This window comes from Vombatus ursinus, unplaced genomic scaffold, assembly GCF_900497805.2.
Source record: "Vombatus ursinus unplaced genomic scaffold, bare-nosed wombat genome assembly UNPS02014808.1, whole genome shotgun sequence".
NCBI classification, from domain to species: domain Eukaryota; kingdom Metazoa; phylum Chordata; class Mammalia; order Diprotodontia; family Vombatidae; genus Vombatus; species Vombatus ursinus.
The window spans coordinates 6,279,670-6,295,063 of NW_020954586.1; the positions used below are offsets into that span (position 1 = coordinate 6,279,670).

Here is a 15,394-nt window from a genome sequence, read left to right on the forward strand (position 1 = left end):
TCCCCTCCTCCCCTCCCAAGTTATCCCCCCATGTCCAAGGGATTCCAGGTTCACCAGGAGTGTCCACCCAGCCTCCATCACTGCAGCAGGGGTGTGGTTCCCCTCTCTCCTGCTGGGGGTTTCAATTCAACAAATATGTATTTCCTGTCACTGAGTTATTAGCAGAAAACCAGAGCTTCCTGGGCGTCAGCTATAGTGCTGGCAGATGGCTTTGAATTGAGAATGAAAATTTGGAGCTCCGAAGTGAGGCAGACAATGGCAAAATGGAATCCACCAGAAAAGAAAGGAAGACAAAGCAGGTGACCCTTCTTAGCTGGGGTGGTCACCTGCACCACAGAGGTGCTGGATGTGGGATCCATCTCCCAAGTATTTCCTGTGTTTAGGAAAGTAAAGGAGAAAATCCCCAGTGAAATAATGTCCATAGCCACTGTGCCGACAGAGGTTGATGTGTGTGTGGTTGCTGGGATGTGTGTGGGAAAAGTCACGGGGGCTGGAATGCACAAAGGAATTTATTCAGGTGTTGGGAGGGGTAGGAAAGAACGTGGGGAAGAGTCAGAGGGCATGGGTTCGGATCCTCGCCTGTATGAGAAGGTCAATCACTTCCCTTCTCCAAGCATCAGGGGAATAATCCCCAAAGGGGAGTGCAGCCTCTGCTGAAACGTGGCATGACCTGCTCACCAGTCACGTCCCAGTGGGCCTTCAGAAGCTTGGCGGCAGGGTTAGGGGAGCTGCCCCAACCCTCTGCAGGAACCTGCTCATAGAAGGAGCCAACCACTCTGAGAGACACAAACAGAAAGATACCCCCAGACAGCTACAGTTGTGCTATAGCAACATGTTCCTCCTTCTCGCTCTCCTTCTCCCTCTTCTCCTCATCTTCTTCCTCCTTCTCCCTCTCCTTCTCCCTCTTCTCCTCGTCTTCTTCCTCCTTCTCCCTCTCCTCCCTTTCTTCTCTGCATGACTAAATGTGCTGGCTAGAGGCAGCCCTGGTATGGGCAGAAGGGAGGCCTGGGCTGTGGCCCGCAGATGCTTCCTTCCTACCCTGTGGCTCTCTGATGTGCTAATACTGTTAGTCTATGAAAGCACAGTAGGTATAGGATTGCAAATAAGAATAGCTAAAAAGGTTGTTGTTGTTCAGTCATGTCTGATTCTTCATGACCCCATTTGGGATTTTCTTGGCAAGGATACTAGAGTGGTTTGCCATTTCCTTTTCCAGCTGATTTGACAAATGAAGAAACTGAGGCAAACAGGGTTAAGTGGCTTGTCCAGGGTCAAACAGCTAGGAAGTGTTTGAGTCTGGATTTGAACTCAGGGCTTCCAGACTCCAGGTCCAGCACTTTATGTCCTGTGACTGGCTGGTGCCTCCTTCTGATTTCTAGTTGCCATTTGTCCCCTCCTTTCTGAACCTGAAGTCCCAGAACCCCCCTGCTTAGCATTTCAGAGAAACGAGGGTTTCGCCTTCTACCTTTCCTTATTCTCTGAAAAGAGCCCATAACGTCTCTTTTCCTTGTAACTGAAAAGCAGCCTGGTGTCAAATTCCGATAGAACAGACTCCTTTGTGGGGAGCAGATTGGCTTAGAAAACCACAAGTTAACATCATCTATGGTGTATTTTTATTTTGTTAAATATTTTTTTTTGTTAAATATTTTCCAATGACATTTTAATCTGGTTCAGCCCTGGGGAGTTTCAAGCCCAGCTTCTGACGCATCCTGGCTATGTGACCCTAGGCAGGGCTCCTCTCAATGGCCCAGGCAAGACCAGAAGTTACCTCTGGATTGCTGATCTTCATCATTAGAGGGAATTTTTATGCCGGAAGTTCCCCCACCAATGAGATCACAGGTTCTCTGCGTGGTGTTCCTTCCCCCCCCCAAGCTCTGTTACTAAGCACAACTAAGAAACATACCATATGGGTAAAAATAACTACCAAGGAAGGGATGGGGGTATCCACAGGCATTTTACAGGCAATTTCTCTTCTCTTCCCCAGCTTGGGGAGGAGGTCCTGCTCCGTGTTATACTGGGCTGACCTCTTCAGCAAGGTGGTGTCCCCATGGTCAGGCAGTGTGAACATTCCTAGGATCCAGTGTTGGATTATTAGATTAGACATTACAGGAGTTCTCAGTGCAAGGCTTCAGTACTTCTGGGCTCTTCTTGCCCAGATGAGTCATTGACCTCAGGGCCCTTGCATCTCTGGCCTCCCCAAATGTCTCCTCTGACCCGACTCAGTCCTTCTGCACTGACCCTGGAATCAGCACTCTTGATGGTTGTCTTCCTGCATTAGAATGTGAGCTCCATGGGGGGAGGGACTGTGGTTTTTTAGTGCTTAGCACAATGCCTGACACATAGTAGGTGCTTAGTCAATGTTGATTGCTTGACTGACTAGTTGTAATGGCTCTGGCCCTGGATGCTGGATGCCCCTTGCCCCAGATCCATCCTTTGGTTAGCCCAAAGCTAATTCACTCGACACTTACAGGGACTGGTATATGTGAAATGGGCTTCTTTCCTATGGATGCAATTGGCATCTTCTGCTAACAGCTCCCTGAGCCCTCTTTTCTCTGCTTAGTTCCAACACCACATCAACACCCAGCCTGACTTCAGAGTCTCCAACCTAACATGTCCAAAATGGAATTCATTATCATCACAGAGGAAATGTGATGTAGTGACTGGAGAGGGCAAAGAAGAACTGGGTACATTGCCACCTGCCAGTTGTGAGGCCACTGGCAAACCCATTGGCCTTGCTTGACCTCACAATCAATCAGTCAATCAACATTTGTTAAGCCTGGAGTCAGGAAAATTCCTCCCCTTGAGTTCAGATCTGGCCTCACACACTTCCTAGTTGTGTGACCTTGGGCAAGCTCACTTCACCCTGTTTGCCTCAGTTTCCTTATCTGTAAAATGAGCTGGAGAGGGAAATGGCAAATCACTCCAGTATCTTTGCCAAGAAAACCCCAAGTGGGGTCGTGAAGAGTCAGACATGACTGGAAAACAGCATGTGCCAGACATTGAGCTAAGTGCTAGGGATACAAAAAGAGGCAGAAGGGGGCAGCTAGGTGGCACAGCGGATAGAGCTCTGGCCTTGGAGTCTGGAGGACTCGAGTTCAAATCCCACCTCAGACACTTGACACTTACTAGCTGTGTGACCCTGGGCAAGTCACTTAACCCCAATTGCCTCACCAAAAAGCATTAAAAAAAGAAGCAAAAGTCTCTGCCTTCAAGGAGCTTACAATCTCATGAGGGAGACACCAGGCAAACAAATATGTGCCAAACAAGCTCTAGCTAGATAAATAGGAAGTAATCAATGAAGGAAGGACACTAGAATTAAGAGGGGGAAGACCATTCCAGGCATGGGGGATGGCCAGAAATAATGCCTGGAGTCCAGAGATGGGGGGTCTCGTTGGTGGAAAGGTCCTGGGGTCAGTGTCACTGGATCTAAGGGTACGTGTTAAGGAGTAAGGTGTAAGAAGCCTGAAAGTGTAGAAGGGGGCTAAGGTTAGGAAGGGCTTTGAATGCCAAACAGAACATTCTGTATTTGATCCTGGTGGCAATTGGAAGCCACTGGTTTATTGAGTATGGAGGGTGACATGATAGAACCTTCACTTTAGGAAAATCACTTTAGTGGCTGAATGGAAGAAAGATTGAAGTGGGGAGGGACTTGAGGCCCTCAGGGCCCACCCCCACCCTAGCAGCTACCACAGTAGTCCAAAAGTGAGGTGATAAGGGTCTGTACCAGGTGGGTGGCAGTGTCAGAGGAGAGAAAGGGGTGTATTTGAGAGATGTTGCAAAGGTAAAATCAACAGGCTTTGGCATCATATTGGATATGAGGGATGAGAAAGAAGAATCCTGGGTGACTCCTAGTTTGGGAGCCTTAGGGATGGGCAGGATGGTGTTGCCTTCTACAGTAATAGGGAAGATAGGAGGTGGGGGAGGGTTTAGGGGGAAAGATAATGGAGACATAGTGAGTTTAAGAGGTCTACTGGTCATTCACTTTGAGATGTCTGAAAGGCCCTTGGAGAAGCCTAGACTGGAGAAGTCCAGAGATTAGGGTTAGATAAATAGATCTAAGCCCTAAGAGTTTTTTTTAAAGAGATGACAATTGAAACCTTGGGATCTGATGAGATCATCAAGTGAAGTAGTACCTCAGGTGGAGGGAAGGGGGTCTTGGACAAGCCCTGGGAGACACCTATGGCTGGTGGGCCTGATCAAGCAGAGGGTCGAGCCAAGGAGACAGAGAAGGAGGCATCTGAGGGGGAGGAGGAGACCTGGCTGTCCAGAAGAGAGTATCAAGGAGGAGAGAGTGAGCAACAGTGACAGAGGCTGCAGAGAGGGCAAGGAGAATGAGGGTTGAGAAAAGCCATTGGATTTGGCCACTAAGGGATCATCAGTAACTTTGGAGAGACATTTTTGGTGGAACGATGAGGTAGGAAGCCAGATTGTAAAGGCTTAAGAAGAGAGAAAGCAGAGAAAGTGGAGGCTGCTATTGAAGACTACCATTTGTAGGAGTTTAGCTACAAAGGACAGAAGAGATATAGGACAGTAGTTAGCTGGGATAGAAGGATCCAGTGAGGGTTTTTTTCAGGATGAAGGAGACATGGGCGTATTTATAGGCAGTAGGGAAGGAACCAGTACGCAGGGAGAGATGGAAGCCAAGTGAGGAAGCAGGGATGCCAGAGGGGGCGATCTGTGGGAGGTGACAGGATGGAATCAGACCATTTGAGCAGTAGAGGGGTTGGCATTGGTCAAGAGTAAGGCTGCTTCATCATGTGAAACAGGGATGAAGGAGGAGAGAGGGCCGAAGGCATCTGAGGGGTAGGATATGAGGAAGAGGGAGCAAGGATGGGGGAGTTCACGACTAATGGCCTCAATCTTGTTCTGTAAAATATGAGGCAAGATTCACTACAGCAGCTACACCATCTGTTGTTAATTCTCAATATATTACTGTTCATTTGATTCCCCCCCCCCTTAGTTTCTGTTAATAATATTGCCCCATTGTGTGTTTTTATTAAGAAACTTCTTGGGGGCAGCTAGGTGGCACAGTGGATAGAGCACCGGCCCTGGATTCAGGAGGACCTGAGTTCAAATTTGGCTTTAGAAACATCACACTCACTAGCTGTGTGACTTTGGGCAAGTCACTTAACCCCATTGCCTAATCAAAAAAAAGAAAAGAAAAGAAAAGAAAAGATGACATGCTAATTTCACTGATCACCCAAAAATTACCTTCTCACTTAACTACCAGAACAAAAACAAACAAACAAAAAAACTTCTTTCTTTCTCTTTCTCCCCTTTTTGCCTTTCTATTCGCAGTACCTACCATAGTGCCATGCACATATTTGTTGCACAAATGTTTGCTGGATTGTCCAATATCAATTTTCAAAAGAATTGTACCAGTTCTTGTCACCAGTAAGAGCATGCTTGTTTTCCACAGCTGTGCCATCATTGAGTTGTAATCATTTTAAAATATGCCTGCTGATTTCATAGGGGTAAGATGTTATCTCTAGGTTGGTTTAATTTGTATTTTTCTGGTTGTTAGGGAACTTGAATCATTTTTCAATCATGTTAATGATTTGTATTCTTTTGAGAGCTCACTGTTCTTTGGCCTGAGTTTCCATTGGGAAATAGGCATTACTCTTATTAATCTGTCAGTTCCATAGAAATTTTGGATGTCAGTTTTATTAAAAATATTTCTGGCAAAGATTTTCCCCCAACTTGTTATTGATCATGGAAAAAGTCTTTATTTTTATATGCTTACATCCATCTATTTTGTTTCTTATCATTTCTTTTATTTGTTGAATTTAGATAAGCATTCTTCTCCAGAGTTGTGATGATATATTATTCCATTTTCTTCTCATTTTAAAAATGCAGTCTCCTTGGAATTTATTGAAGTACATAGTGTGATATGTGAATCAAATACTATTTTCCCCCATACTGCCATCCAGTTTTCTCAGCAATTTTTGCAGAATGAGAATTTCATTCCTCCATTTTTTTGTGGTGTTGGATTGACCAAATAGTAATTTTTTATATGCCTTTGGCTCATAGTCTGGCTTATTTATTCAGTTCCATTCATCTATTTCCCTATTTGTTTGATGGAGTATTCGATCATTTTGATAATTATAGATGTGTAATATAATTTGACCATAGGTAGCAAAACCCTCCTTCATATTCTTTTCCATTTGTTCTTTTAAATAAATTATGTTGTCCCTTTACCTAATTGTGAGGTAGCCAATTGGTATTCTGATGAGTATGGAGTTAAATCTATACATTTGGGTACTTTTACCATATTTTAGCTTAACATAGTCATGTCCATTGGCTATCTCTCCAATTTATTTTTCCCTTAACTTTTGTTAGAAGTATTTCTGACTGACTTTATATAGGGCTGTGTATATCTTCATAGATTATATTACAAGTATTTCCTAGTCCTATCCTTATTCTAATTTTTATTTCTCTTGCTACTGATTTCTTTTCTTTTCTTTTCTTTTTCGGTTGTTAGTGATATACAGAAATGCTGATGTCTTTGTGGGTTTATAATATATCCTGCTATCTTGCTCAATCCATTTCTTACTTTGATGTTTTTGGTTGTCTTTTGGGTTTTCTAAATATACCTTAACATCATCTACTAATAGGAATATTTTTTACCATTTTATACCTATTCTTCACCACATATAATATTAGCTCTTTATTTTGAATACTTTTTATAATGTTAAGGAAAAATCCTTGCATTCCTATGATTTTTATTATAGGAATTAAAATTCCTGTAATTATATTCCTATAACTATAATTATAATTCCTATTAAAAACATAAATGGATATTGTACTTTGTCAAAGACCCTTCACTTGAATATGAATGTGAATGTGGGTGAGCCAAGACCTTGATCAATTAAGTCCCCCTTCCTCCAGCTTACTTGATGACATTTGCCCTGAAAGGGATAAGTGGTTTCATTTGTGTCCCTTTCAGATTTTAAACAGATAATTTGTGAAGGATGTGAAACCTTAAGGAACTTATATGTATAAAGGAAGTATAAGGAAGGAAGTGTTGGGTCTTTAGGAAATAGGAAGCTCCACCATCAAATTGATGGAATTATAGGGCAGCTAGCCAATGGCTGGATGAAACATCAGCCACACCCCTGAAGGTATTTTTTTTTTTTTGAGGCAATAGAGGTTAAGTGACTTGCCCAGGGTCACACAGATAGTAAGTATCTGAGGCAGGATTTGAACTCAAGTCCTCCTGACTCCTGGGCTAGGTCTCTGTCCACTGCAGCACCACCTAGCTGCCCCTCAGGAAGGTCTTAAAAAAAAGTGAGAGGAACTGAGCCCTGCTGAGCCCTGCTAAGAGGTGAGAAGCAGCATAATCTGCCCTCTGGACAAGGAGAATGGGAAGTTGGATCCATCTTCCTGCCAACGTCCAAAGAAGAGGCTGAGAACTTGGTCTATTCCACGAAGTGAGAGGATGCAGGAAATCTTATCTGGGTTGTTTGGGGGCCCGTATTCTTCAGCTCTGAAAAGCCACCTGGACCACAGAACACCGACTAACCCATGTCATATGCACAAGGCAAAACATTGATGCAAACTTAATCAAACCAAACTTTCAACGATTATTTAGGTATTTTGTTTTGGACATTGCAGATAATCTAGCTGAAAATATAATTCATTCCCCCCTCCCCATAACTGAAGAAATTATTGATGGAAGTTTCCAAACATGAGGAAAAGTTTTTGTCCATGGAAATGTAGGAATTCCTGGAATTGGTGCTTTGATGATCACTCTCATTCTGGCAACGTTTGGAGTAAAGTTAAAGGAAGCCTTTCCATAGGTTCAAGAGAGAAGATGCTTTGTCTTAATGTTGGATTTGTCCCCAACTTCATGAAGGTGAAGCCATTCATCTAGGAAGACTAACAGTGCAGATGCTGGGCCTGCAGCACCTGGAAAGATTGTTATCCACCCAGTCTGTTACAGCAGAAATGAACCCATAAAGAGGAAGAGGAGTTTGGAAATCGAAATAGGCAAATGGCCACTGCCCAGAAAACATGATGATTCCTTAGCCCTGCAGTCTAGGCTTGGATTCCTGCATGTGAAGGGTGAAAATTGGAAAAACACAAGTTGCTTTTTTTCATTTGCGTATTGCTTCCAAATATCATCTTTTCTGCAGCTTGTTAAACAACATTTTAAGAAGATGATAGATTTCTTGAATAGGTATATTGATTGTTGTATATTCTGTGTGTGTGTGTGTGTGTGTCTCCCCCCTGCCTTTCCCCACTCCCTGATTCTCTCTTTCTCTCTCTTCTCTCTCTCTACCTCTCTCTTTCTCTTTTCTCTTTCTCTCACTTTAATTTTATTATAAACCAAGGTCTTGGGTCTGTAAAGTATTATTGCAATAAAGCACTTCTCATACAAATAAGTTTATTTGTATGCTTTAAGGTTTGAAACAAAATGCAAGTTGGGGAGATATGTTTGTAAAATTATTTGTGCAATTTATAACAAGTTAGTAGCAAAAAGCTTGTTAACATTCTCTAAGGAGTTGTTCTAATTAGTACAGTTAACAAGCATTTAGCAAAGCCCTTACTCTGGGCTAAACATGTGCTAAGTGCTTTAGACATGTTGAGTTAAAGATATCTACAGAACATTCAGTTGGAGATGTCCAAAAGGTGGTTGGTGGAAAGATTTGGGCTGGGTATCTAGATCTGAGAATCGTCTTCATATACATGATGGTTGAATTCATTGGAATGGATGAAATTACTGTGCAAAGTAATATTCAGAGGTTATTAACAGAGGGTCTTTGAACTTAAAGAATACTTTGATCATTGTATTTCACTGTATTTTGTGGGGAAATAGCTGCACATCATCATCTCAAGTAGTTTTTCTTTTGCATTCATTGTGAGTTTTCTTTTATCATTTACAATCTTTAAATGTTATTTTCCTCACTCCCATTTTTAAAAAAGAAGTTCATTTTGTTATCCAAAAAGAAAAGCTGTTATATTGGATAAATAAATCTCATATTCAGATTTTTCTTCTGCCACTTACTAGCTGTGTGACTGTAGACAAGGAATTCACTTCTCAGCTTCAGTTTCCTCCTTTGTATTATGAGGATAATAATTACCTGAAGTATCAAACTTCCGTGCTGCCTGGAATGTCATAGGAGCTGGTGTATGTAAAGCGTTTGGCAAATCTTAACACACCATATAAATGTCAGCTGCTCTTACCACTTCTTGTTAACTGTTTTATTCTTTTATTTTCATAATTCCCTTTATACTTGCTTTTGGTTTATTAATTTCTTTTTTTAATGTTTTAGTTGCAAATTTAACTCACTAATTTCTTCTTTTTGTGGCTTGTTAATAAAAGTGCTCAGGGATATAAAGTTGCCTCTGAGTAGTGCTGCCTGCATCTCATACATTTTAAAGTGTTGCATTTATATTGCTACTTTATTCATTACAATCTGTTACTGTTTCTGTAATTTATTCTTTTACCTTAGCAACAAGTTATTTGTAGTTTCTGTATAGCCTTACATCACTTGATAATATTGTCTTTGTTTACTTTTTACAGATCACATTATGATCTGTAAATGTGTTTAAAATTTCTGCCTTTCAGAATTTATCTCAGACTATCCCGACATATGATCAATTTTATGAATATTCCATATGTATTTTGGGGGGGGAAAGTCTGTTCTTCTCTTCCATTCAGTTTTCTTCATATACCTAATTTCTTCAATGCTCTCTTTATGTCTGTCACTGCTTTCGTGGTTATCTTTTTGTTGGATTTATCATATTCTGCTAGTGGGATGAGTCTCCCATTATTATTATTCTTCATTGTAATTCTTTGTATATGTTAGTTAACTGTTACTTTATAAATTTAGATTACATGTCACTAAATGCTAGAAGTGAAAAATTGCTCTTCAGTAATTGTCAGTGGCCATCTTGTAAGCTCCTTGAGAGCAGGGACTGTCTATTACTTCTTTTTTTATCCCAGTGCTTAGCATATTACCTGGCTCATAGTAGGTGCTTAATGTTTATTGTTTGATTGTTTAGAAAGCACATTGAGTTTTCTCACTTAACTTCAGTTTTATTCCAGTGTTATCACTGCAACTCCAGGTTTTCTGCCTTGGCTGGAATATGGTAAAATTTAGTCCATTTAATCATTTTTAATTTTATGTAATTTTTTCAGATCAAGTAAGTTACTTGACAGAATATTTGGGGGAATATTCTTGGGATGTGTTTTTCATCCATCCATCAATCTTTTTTCTTCCTCTTTTTTTGGGGGGGGGGGGGGGGGAGAGGAATTTAATCAATTTACATTGAAGGTTGTAGTTATACTTTTCCAAGCCACTACCATTGTGTTTGCAAGATTGTTCATTTTGTAATATTGCTCTTTTCCAAAATTTAACACATGTACATTCAACTTTAAGCCAGTTTCTCTACTGTATAGTGTTTATAAGTGTGTTACCTCTGTTTAAGGCAGGGCTGCCGCTCTACTCTCCTTCCCTAGCTTTTTTCTTTCTTTCTGTCTTACTTAAAATCAACCAATTGATCTCTTCTTTCCTCACTTTCCTCACTTCTAAATGTCAAGATTTGACCTCAAAAACATTTTCATCTTTCCTGGAAACTGATTTTGCCTTCAATCTCTTACCTTTTGGTGTATCATATTTGTGCCACTATTTCTCATTTTGTAGAAAAATCTAGTGAAATTCTAATAGTTTTTTTTCATAAGCCCAGTCATTCTTAAGTTGTCTCTTTCTGTACTCTCCAAATCCATCACTTTTGTCTACATTGTTTCCAAATTATTACCAGTTGAATAATTTTCAGTGTGGAAAGTGGATGAAAGTGGGAAAAGGCTTGAGACAGAGAGACCAGTTTGGAATCTATGCAACTGTCCATTTGAGAGGGGATGAAGTCGTGGTCTATGTTGGTGGTTATGTCAGTGGAGAGAAAGGGATAAACATGAGAGCTGATGTGGCAACAGATTAGATATATGGGGCAAGCAGAAGTGAGGAGCTGAGGATGATGCCAAAGTTGCATACCTGAGGGATCAGAAGAATGGTGATGCTCTCAGCATTACCGATGAAGTTCTGAAGAGGCTGCTTTTGTGTGAAAAGACTATGAGCTCTGTGATGGACATGTTGAGTTGTGGTCAGGGCTCATACCGGGAGCTCCTCCTGCTTCAGAGGCTCTCTGTGCTGGCACACCTCTCCACAGCAAGCAATAGGCACTCATTCTGCCCAGCCACTTAAGGAGAAAGAAAGATGAGTTTTCTGCCTTCTAACTGGGTGGCCTCTAGGTTAGAGATCTGCAAAGTTATAGACTCTCTCCATTATACTCTGCCCACTCTCCCCTAGCTCTGAAAAAAGTAGTAGATGTAGATGGGGTGTAAACAGAGAAGGGTAAGGAGGGGAACCAGGAAAGGAACTGAGTCAGGGAGCCAATATGACTTGCTGCACTAGGCCTGAAGGAACTGAGTCAGGTCCTGTAAGTAGCCACAGGCCAGAAGCTACTTAGGGCAAGGATCAGGCCTGTTGAAAACTTAATCCTTCAATAAGATAGGAAGCTGAGGTAGGTGATTATTGTCTACCAGCAGAGGGAGAAAGTGAGTGATAGGTCAACATAAGGGGAAAAGACTGAAAATCCAAGGATTTCAAGAAGAGAACTCAATAAAAACCAGAGTGCAAGTAGTTATGCCATCAGAGAATTCTAACATTAGAAGGAAGAATGAAGATTAAACCTTCAAAGAAAGCACAAAGCTATCTGAAATATTTCAAAACAAAAGTGAACCAATGCCTAATGAAATGTAGAATCTTATGGAATCCCAAGAAAGCATGGAACAATAAGAAATTCCAGAATGGTTTAAAAGAAAAATGAAACCTGTAAGAAGAAATTAGGAATGAATATATGTCTTAATTCATAGCTTCAATGCAGAAATTAAAGAAAATAAAACTAAGCAGGTTAGAAAAAAAAAATGAATCCTTAGAAGGAAAAGAGAAATGAACATACTTCAAATACAAAAATATTGAATTGGAGGAAAACCTGTCGGAAGAGAAGCAAAAGGCAACAATGTTAAAAGAACATGTCATTTCTGTATTACTCAAAACCATTGCTTCTGTATACACAGCAGCAGCTTAAGAATCATGGGTTTCCCAGAAGAACCAGCTTGTTAGAGGAAAAATCAAATTAACAAAATAAATGAAATAGGTAAACAAAATAGGTAACATAGTAAATGAAAAAGGTAAATCACAACATATAAGAAATAAAAAAGAATTTTTGGAACTTATAATACACAATTAAATGTATACAAACAAAACTGACAGTTCAGGTTATCTGAAAAAAAAATATAAATTAACCAAATTAACAGAACACAAATAAATATATTAAATAATAGAATCTCAAAAAAGCATTGAATTAGCTATAATGAAACTACCAAAGAAAAATCCATTTCAAATGGCTCTACAGGAGAACTCAATCAAACTTTTAAAGAACAATGCCTATGCTATATATATTATTCTCAAATATTGAGGGGGAAAACACTTTATCAGACTCCTATTTATGTAGGAAATATAGTTGTAATAACTAAACTAGAGAATAACAAGGCAAACAAAAGTATAGTGCAATACCTTTAATGAATACGATTTCAAAAATTTAAATAAAATCCTGAGAGAAAGATTACAACAATTTATTCAGGAAACCATTCACTGTGATTAAGTTAGATTTATACCAAGAATTCAAGGATGATTCAGCCTTAGGTAAACAGTTACCATAATCATATTAAAAACAAAAATGTCTAAAACCACATGATTGTATAAATAGATTTAGAAAAAGTCCATGAAAAAGTTTAGCATTCATTTATGCCAGAGAGAGAGAGAGAGAGAGAGAGAGAGGGAGAAAGAAAGAGAGCCCTACAAAGTATAAGCATGGAGTCATCTTTTTTTAGTGATAAAAAAGTATCTATCTCTGACCAAAAGCTAGCATTATATACAATGGAGAAACAGTAGAAGCTTTCTCTATAAATACAGGAATAAAGCAAGAATACTCCATTTCTCGGCTATTATTTGACATGATAATAGAAATACTAGTAATAGCAGTCAAAGAGAAAGATATTAAAGTCATAAAGGTACACAAAGAGTAAACAAAACTATCCTTATTTGCTGATGACATGATGGTTTGATTAGGAAAAAAAACATATAAAAATCATAATAAAAAAACTGAGACAATTACTGTAATAAGTTACTGGCTGCAAAATGAGCCTACAAAAATCAACAGTGCTTCTATATAGTAATCACTATATCCAGATGGGATTAACAGAAGTGGAAGTCCCTATAAAATGCATAAAATATCTGGGAATCAGTCTAACAAAGAACACTCAACAACTAATTAACTACAGTTACAAAAATCTTCTTAAGGAAATGAAGGATAACTTAATAACTGCAGGAATATTTGCCACTGATGGCTAAGCCATGCCACAAATAAAATGACAGTATTACAGCAGTTAATTTACAGCTATGAATTAAACTACCAAAGGGATGCATACTTTACAGTTAGACAAAATCACAAAATTCGCATGGAGAAACAGAAGGTCTAGAATGTCTTGGGAAATAATGGGGGGGGCGGGGAGAGAGGTAAAAAGGAAGGGAAACATTTCCAGACTTCAAACTGCATTTAAAGCATCTGGCACTAATTAAAAACAGTTAGAAAATAAATCAATAGAATAGACTAGATGAGGAAAAATTAGAATAATTGAATGCAACCCAACATTTAATAAAATAGAAAACATAAATTACTAGGAAAGAACTCTTTGTTTGACAAGAACTGCTGGAAAGCAGTCTGGCAGAAATTCAGTTTAGACCAACACCTTACACCAGTACCACAATAAATTCAAAATTGATTTGACTTGATTAATAAAGGTCATGTCATAAAAAATGAGAAGCAGATCATTTATCTTTCATAGCTAGGAGGTAGGGGTGAATTTTTAAACAAGCAAAGGATAGAGGTGATTACAAAAGATAAAATAGATAATCTAGATTATGTGAAATTGAAAAGCTTTTGTATGAACAAAATTAATGCAACTAAGATAAGAGAAGTAGTCAATTGGGGGGGAATATCTTTGTATCAAATATTTCTGATGAGGATCTGATGACCAAGATGAAAAGACAACTAACAGAAATATAAATAGTTCTGAAAAGAATTACAAACTATGAAAAGCCTTATATATGAATAGTCTAAACAACTAACAATAAGAGGAATGAATACAAGTCAAAATAACCATGAGGTTTTACTTCACACCCAGCAAATTGTCAAAGATGACAAAAGGTGGGAATAATCAATGTTGCAGTAGTGGAAGGTGGTGAGCACATTAATGCATTATCAGTGGAGATACGAATTATTATAAACATTCTTGATTTGTTAGGATATGAAAAGAGTTACTAAAATGTCCATCCCCTTTGACCTAGAAGTTCTACTGGTGGGCTTATACCCTAAAGAGGTTAGTGACAAAAAGAAAGTCCCAATATATACCAAAATATTTATAGCAGCACTTTAATGTAGTAACAAAGAGGAGATAACCGCTGATTTGGTAATAAAATAAAAAAATGCACATGTATGAGAAGGAATGTTACTGTGCCGTAAGAAATGGTGAATATCATGAATATAGAGACGCATGGAGAGACTTAATGAAATTAAATTAGAGTGATAAAGTTAAAAAAAGCAAAACCAAGAAAACAATATATACAATAACTATAACCATGTAAGAGCCACCACTATAAAACCATCAAAACTAAATGCTTGGTCACAACAAAGGAGAATACAGATGTGGAAGACAATGGGTATGGGATACTGCATCTAACCTCGGAATCTTTGGATGTTGATTAGTTTTTCTGCACTTTTTTTCTTTTTTCTGTTCATAAAGCACAGACTTTTTTTTTTAGTTCCAAATTCTCTCTCTTCTCCTACCTCCTCCATCACCCAATAAGAAGGCAAGAAAAATAAACCTATTAAAAATATATAAGGTCATGCAAAACAAATGTCTGCTTTAGCCATATTCCCAAAAACAAGCAAGAAAAAGAATGGGGGGGGGTCTACAATCTGAGTTCATCAGTTCTCTATCTGGAGGTAGATAATATGTTTCGTAATGAGTCCTTTGGAATTGTGGTGGGTCATTGTGTTAATAAGAGTTACTAAGTCTTTCAAAGTTGATTGTATTTAAAATATTGCTCTTACCGTGTAGATTGTTTTCCTAGTATTGCTCTCTTCACTTTTCATCAGTTCACGCGTGTCTTCTGAGGATTTTCTGATTTTCTCCTTCATCCTTTTTTATAGCACATTATTCTATCACCTTCATATATCCTAACTTGTTTTACCATTCCCTAGTTGATGGGTATTACCGTAGTTTTCAATTCTTTGCCACCACAAAGAGAGCTGCTATAAATATTTTTGT

The 15,394-nt window shown here is 39.1% G+C and overlaps 1 protein-coding gene and 1 pseudogene across 3 annotated transcripts in view; both read left to right on the forward strand.

The window, feature by feature from the left end:
• MAP3K13 (mitogen-activated protein kinase kinase kinase 13) overlaps positions 1–15,394 on the forward strand; it is a 191,839-nt gene that overhangs the window by 50,395 nt on the left and 126,050 nt on the right. The gene's annotated exons all lie outside the window — the stretch shown is intronic.
• On the forward strand, positions 7,436–8,014 carry LOC114052653 (annotated as a pseudogene).